Below are 12,373 nucleotides of genomic sequence, written 5' to 3' on the forward strand. Positions count from 1 at the left end.
ATAAGAAAAAGGTTCATTTAGGGGCGCCTGGGTGGCTCAGTCATAAGCGTCTGCCTTCTGCTCAGGTCATGATCCCAGGCTCCTAGAATCGAGCCCTGCATCAGGCACCCTGCTTGGCGGGAAGCCTGCTTCTCACTCTCCCACTCCCCCTGCTTGTGTTCCTTCTCTCACTGTGTCTCTCTCTGTCAATCAAATAAATAAAATCTTAAAAAAAAAAAAAAAAGAAAAGAGAAAGACTCATTTAATACTCACAAAAACCCTATGGAAAAGACACAATTATATCCCTGAGATGGTGTAGGCTTGTAAGCCCCTTGCAGGCCCAGATCATTTGAGGACTGCACTGAGGTTAAGGACGGCCAGGCAGGCCTAGGCCAGGAGGAGAAAATGTTCTCTTCCCCTTACCTCATGTTGCAAGGCCTAAATGCCTGGATCAGCAGGAAGTGGCTCTTGCCTAGCTTAAAGTGTATCTCTCTAAACAGAAGTGTTCTTTCTAAAGACAAAGAACATGTTGTCTCCAAAGGAAGGATGGCTAAGAGAATTCTTTATTCTGCAAGCATAAGCAGGATGTATTTTGTTCTTATTGCATTTCGTGTATATTTCACTTCACAGATGTTGGCTTGATACATTGTTATGTTTATCTGATCTCTGCGAGTATATAGCTATGTGAGAAATAAACGGCAGTATGCAGTTGCAAGTGCTGCCTTTGCTCTGCATCCCCTATGTCCTGGTGATTTCGTAGACCCTTACCCAGGGACCCCAACGCACTAGACGTTGACATATCCCCATTCTGCAAATGAGGAAAGGGAGGCACAGAGAAGTTCAACAACTTGTTCCAGATCACACACTGGTAGGGGACAGAGGAGGAATTTCAATCCAAGCCTTCTGACTCCAGGGTCCATGCTCCCAACAGCTACATTAAACTGATTTGTTGCTGAAGTATATGTTGTTCTGCAGCTGATTATAGATATTATACAATTTCTAATAAATAAATATGGAAATAATTTGAATATGGTAATTTCAAAGGATGTCCAAAATTCTGAGTTTTCAAAATTGTACACCATGTAGCTCCTAGAACATTATATTCCTCCACTTTGACAATCAGAATATATCCACATTCCATAGATTTCATTCCAGGTTTGTACAACATTGATGAAGGCCTTTAGTTAATTGGAGAAAAAATACATAACAATCTCATTGCGACCTTAATTCTGTCCTAACATGAGTTTTTACATTGGATGTTGATTTCATCTAGAAGGTGAATTTTTTTTATTGATTTCTTTTCTTTTTTTTAATTTAAATTCAATTAGCCAACATATAGTACATCATTAGTTTCAGATGTAGTGTTCGATAATTCATCAGTTGTCAGTGCTCATCACATCGAGTGTCCTCCTTAATGTCCGTCACCCAGTTACCCCATCCCCCATCCCCCTCCCCTCCAGAAACCCTCAGTTTGTTTCCTAGAGTTAAGAGTCTCTCATGGTTTGTCTCCCTCTCTGACGACTTCCCATTCAGTTTTCCCTCTCTTCCCCTATGGTCCTCTGCACTGTTTTTTTTTCTTCCATTTATTCATTTATTTAAATTCAATTAATTAACATATAATGTATAATTGGCTTCAGAGATAGAGGTCAGTGATTCATCAGTGCCCTCCTTAATGCCCATCACCCAGTTACCCCATCTGCCCACCTCTCTCCCCTCCAGCACCCCTGTTTGTTTCCTATGATTAAGAGTCTCTTATGGTTTGCCTTACAAGGTGAATTTTTAAAGGAATAAATGTGTTTCCTAGACTTAATAATTCATTATTCATTATAGTTCATTATTAAGCCTCATCTAATAGCAGTCACCTAATTTAATAAAACACTCATTCACATGCAAACAACATGATCTGCCTCCTTAAAATTGGTTGAGGAGAAATGGCTCTTGAGGTTTTAAAAAACTCACAGCCAGTCACTCAAGCCTGCTGCCAGATTGCAAGTCATGTACTAAGTGCCCTGAAGATCTCCTAACCCCCACTTCCTTCCCTGGGGTGCCAGGAGATTTGCATTCAGAGCTTCAGCTGGATTCTGTTGGATTGTTTCCCAGTGGGGTCATTTCATTATTTCTGGGCAAACTCTAGTCAAAAACATGATGCTTAGCATTCAGTGCATTTATGTGGTGTCTGATCATGAAGTTGCCATAACTAAAGTTAGTGTGCTCAATATCTTCCAGCTGATGGCAGGGAAGTTATAGAGATATATTCACAGGTTCTTGCTGAAATCCTCTGAAAGCCTTTTTTAAAAATCATTTTTTCTAAAGCAAGACCTTTAAAGTTGATCTTCAGATGATTTCACTGCTCTTTTAAATTTCTCATTTTGCTTCATATCATGATGAGAGTGAATTTGAACTTGACTCACTGCACTGAAACTGATAGGCCCACATGCCTGCAAAATTTACTGAGTGATTTATCTATTGTCTACTCATTATAGAAGCTTCTTGCCTACAATAATTCACCTACAATAGTCATTACAGCTTATGCTTTTAAGAGTGTGAGATTGGCAGAATATTTGGGGCATTTTTTAGATGATATGTATAAGAATTCTTTTCTATTAAGATAAAATAGATGCTTAGGATTTGGGTAAACTTATTTCTTCAGTTTAGAATGGGTGATCCATTCATGGATTGAAAGACCAACAAGCATTTAAAGAGAAAATAATGAGTCTTCCTCCTGTCCTTGACCTCATGGGTCCAGTTCCCACACTACCCCCAACTCATACCATATAACAACCGCTCTAGGTTCTTAAGTGTTCTTGGAGAATTTATCATGTAGTCTTTCAGAGATTCTTTATGCATATTTCACAAAGTATTTACGTAGCTTCTCATTTATGCCTCTTCAGTATCTCACAATTTTCTTCCCATAGGTTTTGTTAATTTCTTCATAATTTTTCCTATATATTTTATCTTTTCTGTTAATATTCCAAATGGGGTCTTATCCTTCGTTATAGGTTTTCTTTTCTTTTCTTTTTTTTTTAAAGATTTTATTTATTTGACAGAGAGAGACACAGTGAGAGAGGGAACACAAGCAGGGGGAGCGGGAGAGGGAGAAGCAGGCCCCCCGTGGAGCAGGGAGCCCGATGCGGGACCATTATAGGTTTTCTATAGATATTATTTTATATCTGAATGCTATTAATTACTATATATCAATTGTGTGCCTTACTAATTCACTGAATTCTCTTTTTAAATAGTTCTTAATAACTTAATTTTCTTAATTGTTTCTTGTACAACAATTATATCCTGTGCAAGCTAAAACAGTTACCTATTCATTTTTATTTTCTACATCTTTCATTTTTCTGTGATATAATGGTTCCTACCACAGAAGCCTATTGAGAGAAGTGAATAAATTGACGTACAATCTCGCCTAGTACATAGTGAGCATTATATAACAGTTTGCTGTTATTTTTTTCTTTGTCACTTGCTTCTCTATTATCTGGTAGTCGTCTTCTGGATCATCCATGCCAGCAGTTGCCCATTCTTCCTATCAGGGCTTTTACTTCACTTGTAGAAAATTCTCAACCTCCTTAGAATTAGTTATTTAGCACCCAATATGTACCCATCACTATAATAAATTCTTGTGATACATGCGTGGTGAACAAGAATGTTTTTAATGGAATGTGAAATCTGGCAAAGGATACAAAAAGGTATGCATATAATGGTTTTATTAATATCTTCATCAGTCATGTATACAGCCTTAGCTACCCATGTTCTTAATTAGGTACTGGATAAATCAACGTATTTCTAGAAACTCAGGGATTTCTATCTCTTTCATCTACTAATTCCCTGTTGCCACAACTTATTTCCCAGGAATAACCTCCTCATTTCTGTGCAGTGGGGCTGAGTTTGCATAGATTGCCCTTCATTTTGGGGAAGGATAACTTTCAGGGTAAGTCATAGGTTAAAGTCTTTCTATCCCTGCAGACATGTTCGGTTTGCTTGCTGCCCCTTGAGGTGTGGCAGAATGGGGTTTTATTATTTAACTACTTAATGCCCATGTGTTGTCAGAACATGGGTGTCAGAACATGTACATGAAGTAGTCAGTGGCGCAATTTACATTTTTGCCTTGATGGATTCATTTGTGTTACTTGATAACAGCACATAAAGCTATCTATAAAACTTGAAGATTGAATAATTTTAAAACCTTCTCCCTCTGGCCCCCAGTGGGTGGATGCATTCTTCTACTTTCCATTTTATTTTTTATCCCTACTAGGACACGGCTAAATCTAGATTTCTTTCTTTGCATTAAGTCACTCAAAATAATAAAGTAAAAACTAGTTTAAAATAACATTTAGATGCATTAGAATAACGTAGCCCTTATTTCTTAAGTGGAGAAGAATCTGACAGCTTTTTACCCAATAAATAGAAGTAGGGCAAAGAAGGTATGTTTATCACAATTTCCCCAGTTCAAATGCAAATTTCTAAACCTAAACAATGTCTTCACTTCTCTTTTGGTACTTCATGGGAAATTAAATTTTGGAATTGGGGCAGAGAAAGTCATGTTTTTGTTGCTGTGGTTACAGGAGATAGCAATTTTTCTAGCAGAGAAAACAGAAGCCACAACAACAATGGAAGCCTGATTACCATAATCAGTGAAGCCAAGGCTGCCATTACGGCGGAGTAACTAGAATGCCCCCGTGCATGCTCTAGGGATAGGTGTCTAAGGAGTGTTTGTAGGAAAGAAAACATGGCTCAGGGGGCTAAAAAACTGAGGCTGTGAGGTTAAGGAGTAGATCAAAATAGTGAAGATAAATAGTGAGGATGTTGAATGACTAAGTTTGTTAATTCCACAAAAGGGAATTGAGCATTGTGTAAAATATATTGGACAAGATCACCAAAGGCTGTGTGTTTATCTCTAACCTCCATGATGGATTCATTTGTAGATTCATTGTTTGACATTAGGGAGGGATAACCCAGTGAGAGTCTCATTTGGGAATGTGAAATTATAGATCAAAGGAGAGACTGTGGCAAGAAAGAGGAGTTGAAGCACAGATTTGGGAACCATCTGCTTGGTGGTAAGAGCTGAAGCCTGTTATTCCCCCAAGAGTGAGGAGATTTGAGGATGAAACCTTCAGAAACTGCAGGGGGCATCAAGAAGGAAAAGAAAAGTAAAGACAAATAAAAGCAGAAGTCAGTGGAGGACCAGTGTCATATATTTTTTTTAATTATTATTTCTCAGTTTCTGCTCTTAATTTAGATTGTACACAAATAACTTCTATCTCTCTTTTAAAATAAGTCTTTTTATATTTATCCTGTTTTTCTGTAATTTATACCCATCAGTTAGTTTTTTGAGTAATCAAGTACAATATAATTGTATAAAATATTTTCCTAGAAAAACGTTGGTACAATTTTACTGTTTAATAAACCTCGGAACAAAATGCAATTTACTTAGCATTACTTTGTATAGTGTTATGCTTTCAATCAATAATTAATGAACTTTCAGGGGTGGCTCAGTTGATTGAGCGGCTGCCTTCGGCTCAGGTCATGATCTGGAGGTCCTGAGATCAAGCCCCATGAAGGGCTCCCTGCTCAGCGGGGAGCCTGCTTCTCCCTCTCCCACTGCCCCTCCCCCTGCTCATGCTCTCTCTCTCTCAAATAAATAAATAAAATCTTAAAAAAAAAAGAATTAGTCAACTTTTATGATTGGAAGAGAACTTAAATTAAATGTATCTTTCAGAACTTTCCATAGAGCTACATACTCTGGAAGGCTTCTGTGATCTGTTACTCTGTATGGCATACAGGAAAAGCTCATTGGCTTCTATGTTAATTTAGCAGTATAAACTATGAACAGGAAGATTTAAAAAGGCTCCAATGATTGCATACTCTGGGGCTTCTTTTAAGTGTGTATCAGTGCATATTAAGTCCTCACCATTTAAAAGTTCTGATGTTTTGGGCGCCTGGGTGGCTCAGTTGGTTAAGCGACTGCCTTTGGCTCAGGTCATGATCCTGGAGTCCCGGAATCGAGTCCCGCATCGGGCTTCCTGCTCAGCGGGGAGTCTGCTTCTCCCTCTGACCCTACCTCCCTCATGCTCTCTCTATCTCATTCTCTCAAATAAATAAATAAAATCTTAAAAAAAAAAAAGTTCTGATGTTTTTATTCAAAATAAATAGTTTGCTCCGTATCTTAAGTTATGAAGCTTACTTATGGTGATTTAAATAATCTCAAGACAATTATATTGGTCACATTACTGCTGCATGTGTTCTTTTGAATTGTCATCCTGAGACAGAGAGATTAGACATGGCCTGTTGCTTTGGGTAACAAGGTTTAGTCCATTATCCATCAAAAATTTGTCTCCTTATTTCCTATGTACTTTGCCTGGGATTGTTATTTGTACAAAACCACCCCCATCTTTTTTTTTAGTGTAAATGTAATTATGTTGTTATTCAAACATATAAAGCATCCATAGGTCTATTTATCTCAGCTAAAAATTCAGATCTGTAATGTAAGGGGGAAGATAATTTTGATAATTCCCAGAGTAAACGACATATTCTACCAAATAAAGCAAAGTTAGGTAGGGCATTCAGATAGCATCTGTCCAGAAAGCTTTTCCATAATGGAGATAATACTTAAGCTCTTTGTTTTTGTCTTCAGAAAATAGTGGCTATTTTTAAAATCTACCTTATATAATTTCAGCAATTACTTTAAGTGAGAAAATGATATTCTGTAAACTAGAAAGGGGAAAACAACCTTGAATGTATTCATCTTGCAAATACCATGTGCCTTTCTACACCATTCCATTAGAGGCAGAGTTAAAGAAAGCAATCCTTGCTGTTAGACTTACAATACCCTGGGACTCAGTCTGGGGTCAGCAGGAAGGTAAAAGTACTGATCTGTTAGCTTAAGACAACCTGGTTTATATTAGTTGTCCCTGTTTTTTATTAATACCACTCTCTTTGCACTCTCTTCATGTGCCCTGATTTGGATGATAAATCATATGGCCCCCCTAAGTCTGCTATAGCAATGAGGAATTGCTCTCACAGCTCATTTCCTTTCACAAACCAGTGATTCTACTGATTATCATCCACAGCAAAGGCTCACAAACCCAGGTGCACGTTAGCATCCTCTGGCTCCACCAAGACATTTCAATTTAATCGGTTATAACCTACAGGTGGGGTCTTGTCCGGAGTGTTTAAAAAAAAAAAATTTTTTTTTTTAATGTTTTTAAGCTCCCCTTGTGATTCTAATATGTGGACAAGGTTAGATCCACTCTTCTATATGGAGGGAGCTCAGAGAATTGGACAAGCAGAAGCTTGGGAATCAGGTAATCTGCCTGGGGTTCTGCAGTGGTTCTGCGGTGCTGTTCTGTGACTTCAAACTGTTTCTTAAATTCTCTGAGCCTCAATTGTCTGAATGGCCTGTAAGGTGGCAATGGAAATCTCTCTCCCGCAGGGCTATTAGGAGTTTAAAGCAGACAGTATGTGTACAATATGGGCAAAATCGTAAGCACTGGGGAATCTTATTGAGCCATTCCAGATGAGCGCATGGCCTTCTATGAAGAGGTGAAGCTGTTTAGTTGAGAAAGTACTTCCAGAAGTGTGACTCACATGCCCCCAATCTGAAGTAAATATCTTTTCCTGTAATATTCTAGTCTGGAATGTGAGTTTGCATACATTTGACTGTCTGGATTATTCAGCAAGTCACAGAAGAAGGAGGTTTCCTCTTTTTCTTTTTCTTTTTTCTCTCCAGCTATAAAGACTATTGAGATTAGCATTGCTTATTGACAATTAGAGATTATAAGCACATAACTAGATGTTAAAAGCCCCAGATTTCATTACTAACAAGTAGTGTGACTCTGAGACATTCAACTATTTTCTATGTCATAGTTTCCTAATCAGAGTTAGTAAAAGCCATATTTTTTCCCTCCTACACCTATAGTTAAGTTTTTCTTTGTATTCAGTGCTTGGTACTAAGGGAGAAAAATAGGACCTAGTACCGTCTATAGACAAGCAATTTAAAACTAAGATAATTTAAGTAGTTACACCATTAGAATCATCATCATCATCATCATAGAATATACTATAGAAGGATTAACAGCATAGAGATGTTATTTAAAGATTATGACAAACAAGTCCACAGTGACTTGCTATTGATGGATTTCCAGTTTCAGAAATTGATTATAAGCTACAATGATTTATTTCAACATTTTATTGGGACTTTTGAGGTACATTATATTTGCCTATGGAAAACTTGCCTTAGTCAGTATTCTATTCAACAAGCAACTCACTTTAGAGTATAGAAAATTCATTTACTGCTCCCCAATGTAGATGTTTTCTGATTCATCAGAATCCTGCCTAGGTAGCTTTTCAAGGTTTCCTGCTTTTCTAAGTTTTCCTTGCGTAAAGTTCTCGCAAACAAGCAGCATTTGAGAAAGTGATGCAATGTGAGCTAATTCAGTCAAGAATTCACCCAGAACAATTTGTTTCAGAAATGTAACCTTAGGATCATCTTAGCATGCTTCCTTATTAATCACATCTTGTTTTACATTGTACTTTGGGACTTTTAGGGGTGCTGAAAGGAAAGTGCTGAAAAGAGGGAAAACATTTCAATCCAGAAGAGATCATCTGATGGAGGGTCCATCCGTTAGCAACCTTGTCCCACCCACTTTCTCCTACTATTCTTTGCCATTCTCACACCGTCTGGTTGAAAAACAAAGCAAACACCTCTTCTCAAAAGCATTAGGGCAGATAAGCAGGCACAGGCTGCTCAGAGGACACAGCGTGATCCCTCAGCTCTGCTTTATTGCAATCATTAAACCATTAACAATGAAATTATATGAGAGGTAAAATGCCATTCCTACGTGTCACAGGTGTCATTTTCTCTAGGTTCATAAAGCAGACTAACATTTTGGTTTCTGGCATATATCCAGAAACGCCCAGAAACCACTGGTAACAGTAACAACAACAAAAAGCCTTATTGAAATAAAACAGAAGACAGTTTTTATGTTCTACACTAAATGTCACTGAATGGTGTGCATCAGAATACAAAAGAAAATAAAGGAGAAGCCAAACTTTCTTAAAAGTCATAAAAGTGGGTCTCAAGTGCTTATTTTCCTAAAGAAGAGAAAGAACTGCAAAGCCTGTCAAAAACAATAAAATGATTGAGAAGATGATCTCGTAGACTTGTTGGTTTAAAAAGCTGGGCACGAGTAAGAAAAAAAAAGTAAAAGGAGTATGGGGATTGATTATTGGAGACAGGGATCCACTTCCGGGGGGTGAATTGTGGAGATAGTTATTCCAGGCAAGAGGGCCTCCTCCCATTCTGAAAAGACCAGTTATATCACAGCATGAAGCATTTTCACCAAGGTGGCCAATAGCATCTTGGAAATCAATCCACTCTTTCTTTGTCCTCCACTGTGCTCCATTTCTAGCTCAGTTTTTGGTTTTTTTTTTTTTAGACTTTATTTATTTGAAAGAGAGAAAGCAAGAGAGAGCACAAGCAGGGTGAGGGGCAGGGGGAGAAGCAGACTCCCTGCTGAGGGAGCCTAATGTGGGGCTCGATCCTGGGACTCCAGATCATGACCTGAGCTGAAGGCAGAGGCTTAACCGACTGAGCCACCCAGGCGCCCCTCTAGCTCAGTTTTCTAATATAATCCATCTGGGCAGACCTTCAGGTTCAGCACGGAACAATTAGATATTCCCTCCCCTCTTCAACTCACATTTGATTTTCCCAGCAATTCCAAGAGACAATTCTTAGCATCCATGTTTTACTAATACACGGACTGCCATTAAAACAGAATAAATCACTTCTCTAATGTCTCAGAGCCAAAAATGTTGTAGACTGATATTCTAATGGGCTTTAAAGTCCTCACGTTCTTTATATTATTACAACCTTTGTCCTTCTGCTAAGCAGGGCATTTTTTTTTTTTAAGCAACAAGACCCCAACTCAGTATTTGGGGTTTAACAGAAGACACAAGTCAAGTGAACCAACCAACAAAAGGGTAATACATCCTATCACCTCAAGAGGATGGGCAGCTGTAGGCTCCTCTCAGGTTCAACTGGTTCCAAAAACTTGGTTGTCGCCTTCAGATCTCTCTTTATATATTCATTTTCATCTCTGTTGTTATACATAACATCTCCATCTCTCTCCACCTCTCTGTATGCTGTCCTGCAATCTCTTCTACTGAGATTATGGAGACCATTTATTCTACTGAAGAGCCATTACTTTCTCCACAAAGTAGGAGTTACTACTATCAGTAGTTCTAAAATTATCTTAAGAAGCTTCAGAGTACAGGGAGCTCTTCACTTTTCATTACATATCAATACCAGGGAATAATTTGCCCAACCTCTGTCAAGGGCCCATCTTTCAGTCCAATCATTAAGACTAGGGGATATGTGGCCTTTTCTATGTTGATAGTAGTGGGTTTCAGTGAGTTTCAAGAGGCTGGGGGAAGGCAGAGTGGCTTCCACTGTAAGAGAAAGGCAAGTTGAGAGGGCAGAAAAGGATAGTTGTTCTTCAGCCCTTAATTTTAATTCAATCATCAGAGCTAAAGACAGAATTCATGTTTTTAAAACAGTATTAGTAGAGGGGCGCCTGGGTGGTTCTGTAGGTTAAGTGTCCAACTCTTGGCTTCAAGTCAGGTCATGATCTCAGGGTGCTGGGATGGAGCCCCGCGTCAGGCTCCATGCTCAGCAAGGAGTCTGCTTGAGATTCTCTCCCTCTCCCCCTCCCCCTCCTCCTGCTTGCTAGTGCGCACGCTCTCTCTCTAAAATAAATAAATAAATAAATCTTAAAAAAAAAAAGTACTAGTAGATATGGCTTCCTAAGCCCAACAGACTGTTTTCATTTTATCCTGGTACTATCAAATTGATAGCAATTATGTAGAAAATACAGCAAAGAAATGTATTGAATAGCATCCTACTTGGAAAAAACTCTTTTGCTGAGACTCTAAGTAGAAAATCTTTTCAGCCTGGGTTCTAGCTCTTCCTTTACATTCCATAACCTGTGTCTAGAATGTAAATGTATTTATCAAAGTAGAAATTCCACCTATAAAAAGGGAACATTTAAGAGACAGAGTGGGAATGGGTGAATGGAGAAGGGTATGCCTTTCCACTTATAGGGGTTTGAGTAATGATTGTATTTGCCATTTTTCTTTCTCATCATCCCATTCACCCCACAGTTCCCACTGTACCCTCTCTCCTTTTTCCTGTCTCTGAATATTTTTTTCTCCTGCTCATCAAATGTTCATCTCTCATTTTCTTCCTTCTGTGACATCTGAAGAGCTTTAATATCTCATGTGCTTTATCCCGACTAAGAACAAATTAAGAATAGTCTATGTCATTATGGATGACACAGTAGACATTTGTTGGAATGAACATTTTAGATTCTAAGAGAAATACTTATAGTTATCTGACTTCTTAGAGGGAACAAAAATGTATACTGAAGAACTTATAAAGAATACTGATTTGTTTTATTTTATTACTTAATGCCTTCCATACTGAAAATGGCTCATTCAAAAGAAGGGAAAAATGCAGAGCAAAATAACTTTGGAAGCCAGCAAAAGTTTGCAAACTATATGAGAAAAGCAAGGTTAGTGTTTTATTAAAGAATAGGACTAAGAAGTTAATATTCATGTCTCCTTTGTAATAATCTCATGTGCTTATGAATCACCATCCCTATACAAAAATCAGATATATCATATTTAACATAAAATGGGAACCAGAAAATTGTATAATAAGAGAAATATAATTTTATAACAAGGAAATTGGTATCATTTAATTGTTTGCTAGGTTGCATGGATTATTCTATGGAGCCAATATGTCGCTCTTAAAACATTTATAAAAGTCATTAGATGGTAGTGGGAGAAGCAGGGATGGAGGAAGCCACTTACAATTGTCCCAATGAGCATAATTTATTTCTCTCATTTTCCTTGTTTTTATTTAAAATAAATTCTGGTTGATATGATCAGAGGAATCCACCTGGACTGTGGAATGGCTTTCTGTATCTCAGCAATTCCCACATTTCTTTTGTATTAATTAGACTTGTGATCTAGTATTTCATACCAGCAGCTAACCAACATCACCTATTCATTGCTAGTTTTGGTCACATGGCCCTTCCACTCACCCTTTGCCAGCTGATTTTTCTCCGTTTTGGAGCATTGGCTTCTGAACTAGCTAGTTTTATTAAATGATCTTAGGAAACTCATTTCTTTCTGTTCCTCCCCTGTAAAACCTAGAGATAGAGTTAAACGTCTTAGGGCTTTTCCTACCTGATTGTAATTCAGTCATCAATATCACCCTTTGTGCCAGTATGGAAATATGGTGTCCCGACACAGAGGTGCTTAACTTTAAAATTTTCTCCACAGCACCATCTATAGGCCGATTGTGTGGGTTCTCATGCCAGGCCATCCC

Source organism: Mirounga leonina, unplaced genomic scaffold (genome assembly GCF_011800145.1).
Source record: "Mirounga leonina isolate KUSES-001 unplaced genomic scaffold, KU_Mleo_1.0 Mir_127, whole genome shotgun sequence".
NCBI lineage: Eukaryota > Metazoa > Chordata > Mammalia > Carnivora > Phocidae > Mirounga > Mirounga leonina.